Raw genomic sequence first — 9492 nt, 5'->3', positions numbered from 1 at the left:
TTCAACTCTTGCTTTGGTATACTTGAAGTTACATATTTTTGTCGTCAAATTACGTGGAATAGCAGAAGATATTTTCGCCTTTCACTATATGTAAAAAAAAACTAAATGACCAAAGGAACGACAGTTCCTGAACCAACGCTTAACACCTGAAAAACAAACAAAACTTCCAGAGAAATACGTGGAACGGTGTTGTGCAATCAAAGCACTATTGAAATCGGCTTGTTGACTGACCACTGACTGACCGGCAGATTTTTCAAAGCTGCCAAAGTAAGACACCGATAAATCTGACATAGGTACGATATGGGAGTGTCGAAAATTCTGGAACCCCTGAAAACAAACAGATAAAGCGGTCGGTAATACTACTGCGGACATATTTATTGGCCAATCGAAATGCTGGAACTCGAACGGGTTGAGAGATTAACGGTAATTCTATGACTTTAAAGTGTCACAAACATCATAGAACAAACTAATAAATAAACAAAGCATTGAGAGTGGTCAGAATAAGAACAAACAAACAAACACACCATTGATATGTGTCAGAAGAAGAACAAACAAACAACCAAGCAAATAAAGCATTGATAGAGGTCAGAAGAAGAACCAAAAAAAAACAACACAGCATTTATAGAGGTTAGAAGAAGAGCATATAAACAAAGCATTGATATAGGTCAGAAGAAGAACAAACAAACAAACAAACTAACTAACAAATAAAGCATTGATATCGGTCAGAAGAAGAACAAACAAACAAACAAACAAAACATTGATAGAGCTCAGAAGAAGAACAAACAAACAAAACATTGATAGAGCTCGGAAGAAGAACAAACAAACAAACAAACAAACAAACAAAGTATTGATAGAGTTCAGAAGAAGAACAAACAAACAAGCAAAGCATTGATAGAGGTCAGGGGAAGAACAAACAAACAAACAAATCATTGATAGAGGTCAGAAGAAGAACAAACAAACAAACAAACAAAACGTTGATAGAGCTCAGAAGAAGAACAAACAAGCAAAGCATTGATAGAGGTCAGAGGAAGAACAAACAAACAAACAAAGCATTGATAGAGCTCAGAAGAAGAACAAACAAGCAAAGCATTGATAGAGGTCAGAGGAAGAACAAACAAACAAACAAAGCATTGATAGAGCTCAGAAGAAGAACAAACAAACAAGGCTGTTTTATATCTTCCACCGGCGCCTGCTCCATGATGTGTCACTAGTACAGAATACTGCCATAACCTGCAAGATTGATTTTTAAGGATGTTTTTTTTTCCTGCATTTTTCTTTCTGACAATGTTTAAAATACACTTTTTCATTTTTTAAAAATACTTTACAGGTACATAATATATATGTGATTCATTTTTGACACAACAAAGGTGTAGCAAAGGTCTTGCAATGATAAGATAATAATATTATGTGCTCGTTTATATTTTGACGGATGACCAGATTTACAACAAAAACGTCCAGAATGGAGAAACAGGTGAGGTTACGTCAGACCATCACAGTCTGTTATCGAGGTAGATCGACACGTACTTATTTGAAGGTCTGATAAGCTAAATTATTATGGGCTCATTGTTATAATGGAGATACTCTCAAAACCAACGCAATATAAGGTCTATTAGAACAATGTTAAATCAAGGCCATGATTGCCTTCGGTTCTCAGACCTGCAACTATCTGTGGATAACATCCAATCCTTGACCACACGGTTCACCTACTGCACTGTGACTGCAATGAATTTGTTAAGAGACATGGTTTAAACAATGAATTTAATAGCTTCAAAATAGAACTATAAAATCAGGGAAACGTCTCAAAACATACAGACATATAGCAAAACACTGTTGGGCTTGTCGAGGGAGGAGGATGGGGAGGAGATGAAAGAAGATAAAGAAGAAGAAGAAGAAAAAGAAGAAGAAGAAGGAGGAGGAGGAGGAGGAGGAGAAGGAGGAGGAGGAGGAGGAGAGGAGGAGGAGGATATGTAAGAAGAACAAGAAGAAGAAGAAAAAGAAGAAGAAGAAAGTTTACATTGTTAGAAGGACAATAATCGTTCTTGTTGTTGTTAAATCTTTATATGAATATTATATGAAAGTTGCCGTTTTGGGACCTCCTGGAAAACGTATTGATTATTTCAGTAAAAAGCTGTTGATTTTGCTAACAATAATCGGATAATAATAGGCAATACTTGATCAACAAAAGACCAATCCTGTACCTATTGTGATTGTGTGCAAGGAAATATTATTATGTTTATCCCACGACTGACTAAAACAAAAGCTTGTCACATTCGCTGGCCCCAAAACAGCCTGAAGCAATAAACATAATTATAAACGAATAGAAACCAACTCGATCGCTTTGATCCGCCAGTTCTTTAATAAAGAAGAAAAACATCCCAAGAACAAAGTTTGCTGAACGTGGTTTTACATTTTTGGCTCCAATCCAAGCTTTGAAATGTAATTCATAACTCGCGTCTTACTCTGTTCATCCAGATAAGATCCAATAGTCCAGCTGCTGTATCGATATAATGTACTCTTAACTCACTCAACCCTAACACCGACTATATCGTAGATTACCCGGGGTTACTTTTACCCCATGCCTATTTATTACATTTTTCTGATGTAAATTTAAAGCGTAGTATCAAAGCTAAAGTTTTTTTTTTAATTGTTTGCACGTTAATGATAGTTGAATAAAACTATCTATGTATGTACATGCTCATTTTCAATACATTTTTTCCAATTTTGAAAAGTAGCAAAAATCTCTAGGATTGAGTGAGTTAAGACCACTTATGAACTTATGTTTATAATTGCAGATCCAGGTTTTATACAAGTCTTAAGAGCCTTTCAACAATTCGCCAATAATAATTGAGTTTGAACGACACCGCTTATATACTTAATGACATAAACAATAATATATAATTAATAGTCATATATAATTATATATTATTATTATAATAATCATGAGTGGCTTGAATTTGACAAAAATTCTCAAACATGTCACTTTTGTCACGTGTCAGGTTTGGGACTATTTTGCAATTTGGAGGAGGCGTCCTTTTAATTGCACGATTCTTAAAGAAAATGTTTTCTAGCCTAAATTTTCATTGTTTATGTCAATAGTATATTAAACTCGGCGCATAGTTGGGTCCTTCGATAAGGTTCTTTATATTATTCAGAATTTTGGCCAGAAAATTCTTCTATGCGGCTGTGTGGTCAGTGTGATAGTCACTCGCTTCCGGATTGGAAGGTCCTCACTCGGCGCATAGTTGAGTCCTTGGAAAAGGCTCTTACTCGCATTCTCTCATCGTACTCGGATGTAAAATGAGTACCTGGTCCTTAACACCGTTATCTCTGTCGGAAAAAAATTTGTAATATCGCCTAACAGGCGTCATGTCTCGTTCTACATGTCACGTGTTGCTGTTGGTCAGGGACCTGTTGTAGCGCTTTGAGTACGTTTAGTGGATTTTGCGCTATATAAAAATGCTCAAGTTTTGTTTTTTGTTTTTTGTTTTTTTTTAAGATGGTAAAAGGAGCAAGTATTTTGGATAGAGCTGACCAATACTGTTGAAACCCCGTCTCGTGAAGGTCACATGGTTGTTCCTACGGCAATACTTTACAACCAACGCCAATAGGCTTCAACAGTCGTGAGGTCACTACCCTCGTAATGGCGAGTATTAAAGTATATCCAGACGAGAAAAACATTATAAATCTGATCATGTTTTGACCTTTATACATCATGATCGCGGCATGACATGTGAAAAAGTTATAGACAGCATGAACAATCAAAAGTATCGATTATCTTTGTTTAGAACCAAGCTGCTGGTTGCTGGCGGACGTGGCATCAGACTATTGAATCCTATTACAACCATAATAACATGATCCTCTTAGATCCTCCGAGACCCAGAAATCAACTCCTCTTTCATATACCTAAAAAAGACTCGAAAACATAGGACATTTCCTCATTGGGTTATTCCAGTGTTTCCTTGGAATAGACCCAAAAGACAAATTTCCCCTTGGGGGTGAATAAAGTGAATTTTATTGATTTGATTCATATCAAATGGTGTGAAAATGGTGTGTTCTGTGCATAATATTGACTTTAATTTGTAAATGTATTAGAATAAACATCTTGCTTATTAAGGACTTCTGGGTTACAATCGACGTGTTTAGATACATTTCTTTAGTGGGAAGAATTGAGTTTTTGTTTGTTAAATTGCCCGACACTTTAACCCTTTCCATACCAAACATATTACCATTCTCATTTCTTTTGTACATCTCACAATATAAAAGAATCTTATTTTGTTATTGCTATGAAAACTTGACACTTGAGATAATTTTGATGGACAATATTATGTATAGAATATATTTGTTGCTTTACTGGGTGTGTGTGTGTGTGTGTGTTGTGTGTGCGTGTGTGTGTATTGGGTGGGTGGGTGTGTTGTGTGTGTATGTTGGGTGGGCGTGTGTTGTGTTGTGTGTGTGTGTGTGTGTGTTAGGTGTGTGTGTGTGTGTGTGTGTGTTGTGAGTGTGGGTGGGTGGGTGGTTGTGTTGTGAGTGTGGGTGGGTGTGGGTGTGTATTGTGTGTGTGTGTTGGGTGTGTGTGTGTTTGTTGTTTGTGTGTTGTGTGTGTGTGTGTCTGTCTGTGTGTGTGTGTGTTTGGTGGATTTGAAGTTTTGGGGGAAATTGTGAAAGTGGCTGGTAGGGAGAGAGTTAACAATCCCAATATATAAAATGATTTTGACATGACGCACACATTTACCAATTGTGTTCAATCGACATAATGTAAGATTTTTTAAAAGTATACTTTGTCGATCTCGAATGAAAATTAACATATGATACACATTATTTATAATTATATTAACAAACATTTATACACTGTCATGATCTTATTGATTGATAAAAATACAAAGCTATTTTAAGATTTTTTTAAAAAATCATATAATACACAGTTGAAGATAGAATAGAATTGTTACACATTACTGGTTTGGGTTGTATTTGAGTAATTCTAAAATACTCAAAAACCAACCATCCTGCTCACCCCGACTTAATACCAATTTAGAACGACGGGTCACAAATCTCAATTTATCAAATTGATATATAAAGTGTCGCTATTGTTTCTTGGTTGTATATTTTTACATTTTTTGTACATTTGCATATTTATACAGACATTGTCGCCATAGATTCTCAACTTTGTGTATATACATTTTTATGCATGCCACGTCTGTAAACGAATTTCCATTTTTTTGGATGAATAAAGTATATATTACTATTATTATTATTATTATTATTATTATTATTATTATTATTATTATTATTATTATTATTATTATTATTATTATTATATTATTATTATTATTATTATTATTAAATCTAAATTCTAATTTTAGACCTTAGCTATCTGTCCTCTGTCTGTCGGGCAGCAGATTTATGTGGAACTATCGGCGTTGGTGCCGCCATTAAAACCATGTAGATTGACGTTAATTCCTTTGCTCCCCTTTGATGACAGCAGGACGGAAGGCCGAGGTCTGACACGAGCCCCTTAAAACACGATGGCTGAAGCACTTTGTCCCCACTTGTTATGCTAATTATTGTAATACAGAAATAATAGGGTCGCTACAAAACATTGTGGAAATATCTACAAAAGTTCGCTACCTTGATATATATATATATATTATAAAAGTCTAAAACAGCTCGTTTTATCAACAATTTTCATGGTTTTCATGACTATATATATATATATATATATATATATATATATATATATATATATATATGAATAATATATATATATTATATTATATATATATATATATATATATATATATATATATATATATATAGTCATGAAAACCATGAAAATTGTTGATAAAACGAGCTGTTTATAAATATTCTATGTAGAATTTTCTTCAAATTCTACACATTGTTTAATGCAAACGCAATCTTCATGAAGACCTCTGTTTCTCTGAATATTTCGAGTTCATGAGAAGAAAATTATACTTAGAAAATATATATAGGGCGGTTCAAAAAGGCCGTTTAAATAAGATTCGCAACAAAAATACTAGAAAATTAAGTTAAAGATCTGAACAAGTGTGTATGAAAGGTGTCAGACAAAGCAAGAGAGAAAAATACAAGAAAAAAACCATCCCAAAAAGTCAGTCTATCTCGATAAGGGACCAAGATCTATCTCCCTCCCCCCCCCCCCTCTCTCTCTCTCTCTCTCTCTTTCTCTCTCTCTCTCTCTCTCTCTCTCTCTCTCTCTCTCTCCCTCTTTCTCTCTTTCCCTCTTTCTCTCTCTATCTTTCTCTATTTCTCTCTCTGTGTTTCTATCTATCTATCTATCTATCTATCTATCTCTCTCTCTCTCTCTCTCTCTCTCTCTCTCTCTCTCTCTCTCTTGAGGATATGGACGTGGCTGTGACACAGTAATTATTCCCATGCTGTCATAAAACAGCATGGATATAGGATAAACATTACGACAACTTCCAGCATGTATATAGGATAGACATTACAACATTATGAACATGGTGATAAATTAGTTTGTTGTGTTTAGAAAGGGTGGAGGGGGAGTCAGTGAATTGAAGTAAGTTTAGTAAACAGAATGGCACCAACCTGGAACTAACTTGTAGAGCTTTGTAAATTACACATGAGTATGTTGAGAGAATGCTTTTTTGAAATAGATTTTGATAATATCAGACACTTTATTGTAATCGGATTCAGTAGTATGATGTCACGCCTCCCGGCAACGGCGGCCATCTTTGTTCTAAACAAAGAAAATCATTACTTTCTATTCTTCATGCTGGCTAGAACTTTTCATATGCCTTGTGATCAGAATGTGTAAGAGTCAAAACATTATCAAATTTATGGGGTTTTTTTTTCCTCTGGATACGCTTTTATGTGGGCGGAGAAATATTTCATAAGGGCGTCCGCCATTGTTCCGATAGTTTAGAGCCAGTGTTACTAAGTTACCATGCGTCATTAGGTAGGAAGTGACGTTACGACTGTTGCAGAGTATTCATAATTTCGCTTTTTAATATTCTGTCGTAAGCCTATTTAATTTCTGCTTTTAGGTTGGGTTTCTTTTGGAAAGAAATACGTTTCAAGTGCGGTTATGTGGTCTAGTGGTATGACATTCGCTTTCGGATCGGAAGGTAATGGGTTCGAGACCCGGACTAAGAGACTCTTAGTTTTGGAAAAGGGATCTTTACTCACTTTCTCTCATCGTGCTCAGGAGTACCTGGCTACTAACAGGCGTCGTGTCTCGTTCTATGTGTTACATGTTGCTGTTGGTCAGGGACCCTTTGTAAAGCGCTTTGAGCACATTTAGTGGATATTGCGTTATATAAAGGCTCTATTTTTATTTTACGTGCTTTTATGCTTTGGCCAATAAATCAAATAATTCCATTATGGTTGTTGTAACCATAACCACCGTCGGACAATGCATATTGTTGACCTTTATTATTCTCTTTTTTTTTTTCTTTCTTGTTTGGGCTATCACTTAGGGCAAGATATGCTTAGAAACATTTAGCCAAGATTTTGCTTTCTTGGGAGTTTATGTATGTGTGTGACAGTATGTTTATGTGTGTGTGTGTGTTTGTCTCTCTGTATTTTGTTCTAAAAGTGTAATCCTTTCTCTAAAGGTATAACAATGAAATAATCAGTTCACATTGATACATTTTTGTGTTCAATAATTGTTTTGATTCTCAACGCCGCAATTCAAATAGCTGACAACAAGTAAGGTTCTACATCAAACATGGACCGATCTAACTCTTTATGTAACATTCTATAGAAAGGTTAGTTTAGAACGCAGTATAAAATAGAAACAATTTCATCGAGTAAACACACACTAACCCTAATCTGCTACAAGTTGGCCACTGACAAAAGGAAACAAATAGAAGGTAAATATAGGGTGTGATTTGTTTACATTTTCACACAAAAGCTTCAAATAGGATTCAATAGTCTGATGTCACGTCCGCCCAGCAACCAGCAGCTGGTTCTAAATAAAGAAAATCAGTACAGTACTCTTTATTCTTCATGCTGGCTAGAACTTTTTCACATATCATGTGATCAGAATGAATAAAAGTCAAAACATGATCGGATTTATAATGTTTTTCTACTCTGGATACACTGTTATGCTCGTCCGAGAAGTATTTCATAAAGGCGGTGGTGGAAATAATGGCGTCTGCCATTGTTCAGATAGTTCAGAACCAGTTACTATGCGCCACTACGAAAGAAGTGACGTCATGAATTTTGAATAATATTAACCTCTGGGGACACCTATCCCTCCCCATTTCCCCGGACCGCCTGTCTTGTGTTGTGCGCAACGTGAAATTATTTGTATGTAAGTATCACAATGGTCTATTGTAAAATAGCAATGGTGTTTTGGATAGGTTCCATGTTGACATTGGAATGTGGAATAATCATTTGTCAATAAATAGGATTTTTGTGTGACACCACAGAACGTCAAGGCAATCGAGAATAGAATATACCATTAGTGAACGTGAACAGACAATGACGTCATTATGAAAATCAATCTCTTTATGATATTCCGTGTCATCATCATCATCATCATCATCATCATCATCATCATCATCATCATCATCATCATCATCATCATCATCATCATCATCAACAGCAACACAAATAGATCAATCAATTTGAGTGTATATTTTCCTTTATGTTTAAATTGAATTTTAAGGCATAGTTTTCTTATTTCAAGTTTTCATATAATACTAGTGATGTCGTTGTTGATGGTGATGATGATGATGATGATGATGATGATGATGATGATGATGATGATGATGATGATGATGATGGTGACACGGAATATTATCATAATGATCATGATGGTGATGGTGATCTCGACAACGCCACCGATGATGATTATGACGACGACGACGGCGACAATGACGTCTATGATGATGATGATGATGATGATGATGATGATGATGATGATGATGATGATGATAATGTGATGATAACGATGATTATAAATGGCGCTGGCAAAACTTTGACAAAATGAATATAATAATAATAATAACATAAATATGACACTTACCTTTCTATTCAACTATGAACGATATAACAATGTCAAAAAGAAAATGATAGATTCGAACACATCAAATCTAATAAAAATATAAGAAGCCACAATATCCACAAACACACGACGTTGGGTCCACCTTTATTCCTGTGTCATCGTCACGACCATCAATATTTACCATATCGGAGTTATCAAACACAAGAATCATTACAGGTAATTTTATTACGGCGGCGGGTACCCGGATAATAATATTACGGAGTTCTGTCGGCGTAGTAAAATCAAGTGCCCTACCCCCCCTCTAACTATCGCTCTCCTCCACACACACACACACACACACACACACACACACACACACACACACTGTGGGTTGGGTTTGTTCATTGCATAGATATCGATAAGTTACGGGGATTCGACAGCAGGTGAGAGTGAAAGGAAAATTAATGGTTGTGATTGTTTATTTGGCATTCTGTTTTGATTGGGGC

At 35.5% G+C, this 9492-nt stretch overlaps 1 protein-coding gene across 6 annotated transcripts in view; it reads right to left on the bottom strand.

Moving 5' to 3' along the window:
- The window catches only part of LOC144971382 (uncharacterized), a 66682-nt gene extending 57479 nt beyond the window's left edge, over positions 1-9203 (bottom strand). For all 6 annotated transcript variants that reach the window (XR_013645125.1, XM_078912201.1, XM_078912196.1 and 3 more), the window contains exon 1: positions 9029-9203. The gene's annotated coding sequence lies outside the window, so the exon portion shown is untranslated. The remainder of the gene's footprint in view (positions 1-9028) is intronic.
- Between the last annotated feature and the right edge of the window lie 289 nt (positions 9204-9492).

This window comes from Berghia stephanieae, chromosome 4, assembly GCF_034508935.2.
Source record: "Berghia stephanieae isolate SIO BIC M18660-M18661 chromosome 4, UCSD_Bste_1.3, whole genome shotgun sequence".
Lineage (NCBI taxonomy): Eukaryota > Metazoa > Mollusca > Gastropoda > Nudibranchia > Aeolidiidae > Berghia > Berghia stephanieae.
The sequence above is the reverse complement of the archived record's forward strand: the minus strand, read 5'-3'. Positions and strand labels throughout refer to the sequence as shown.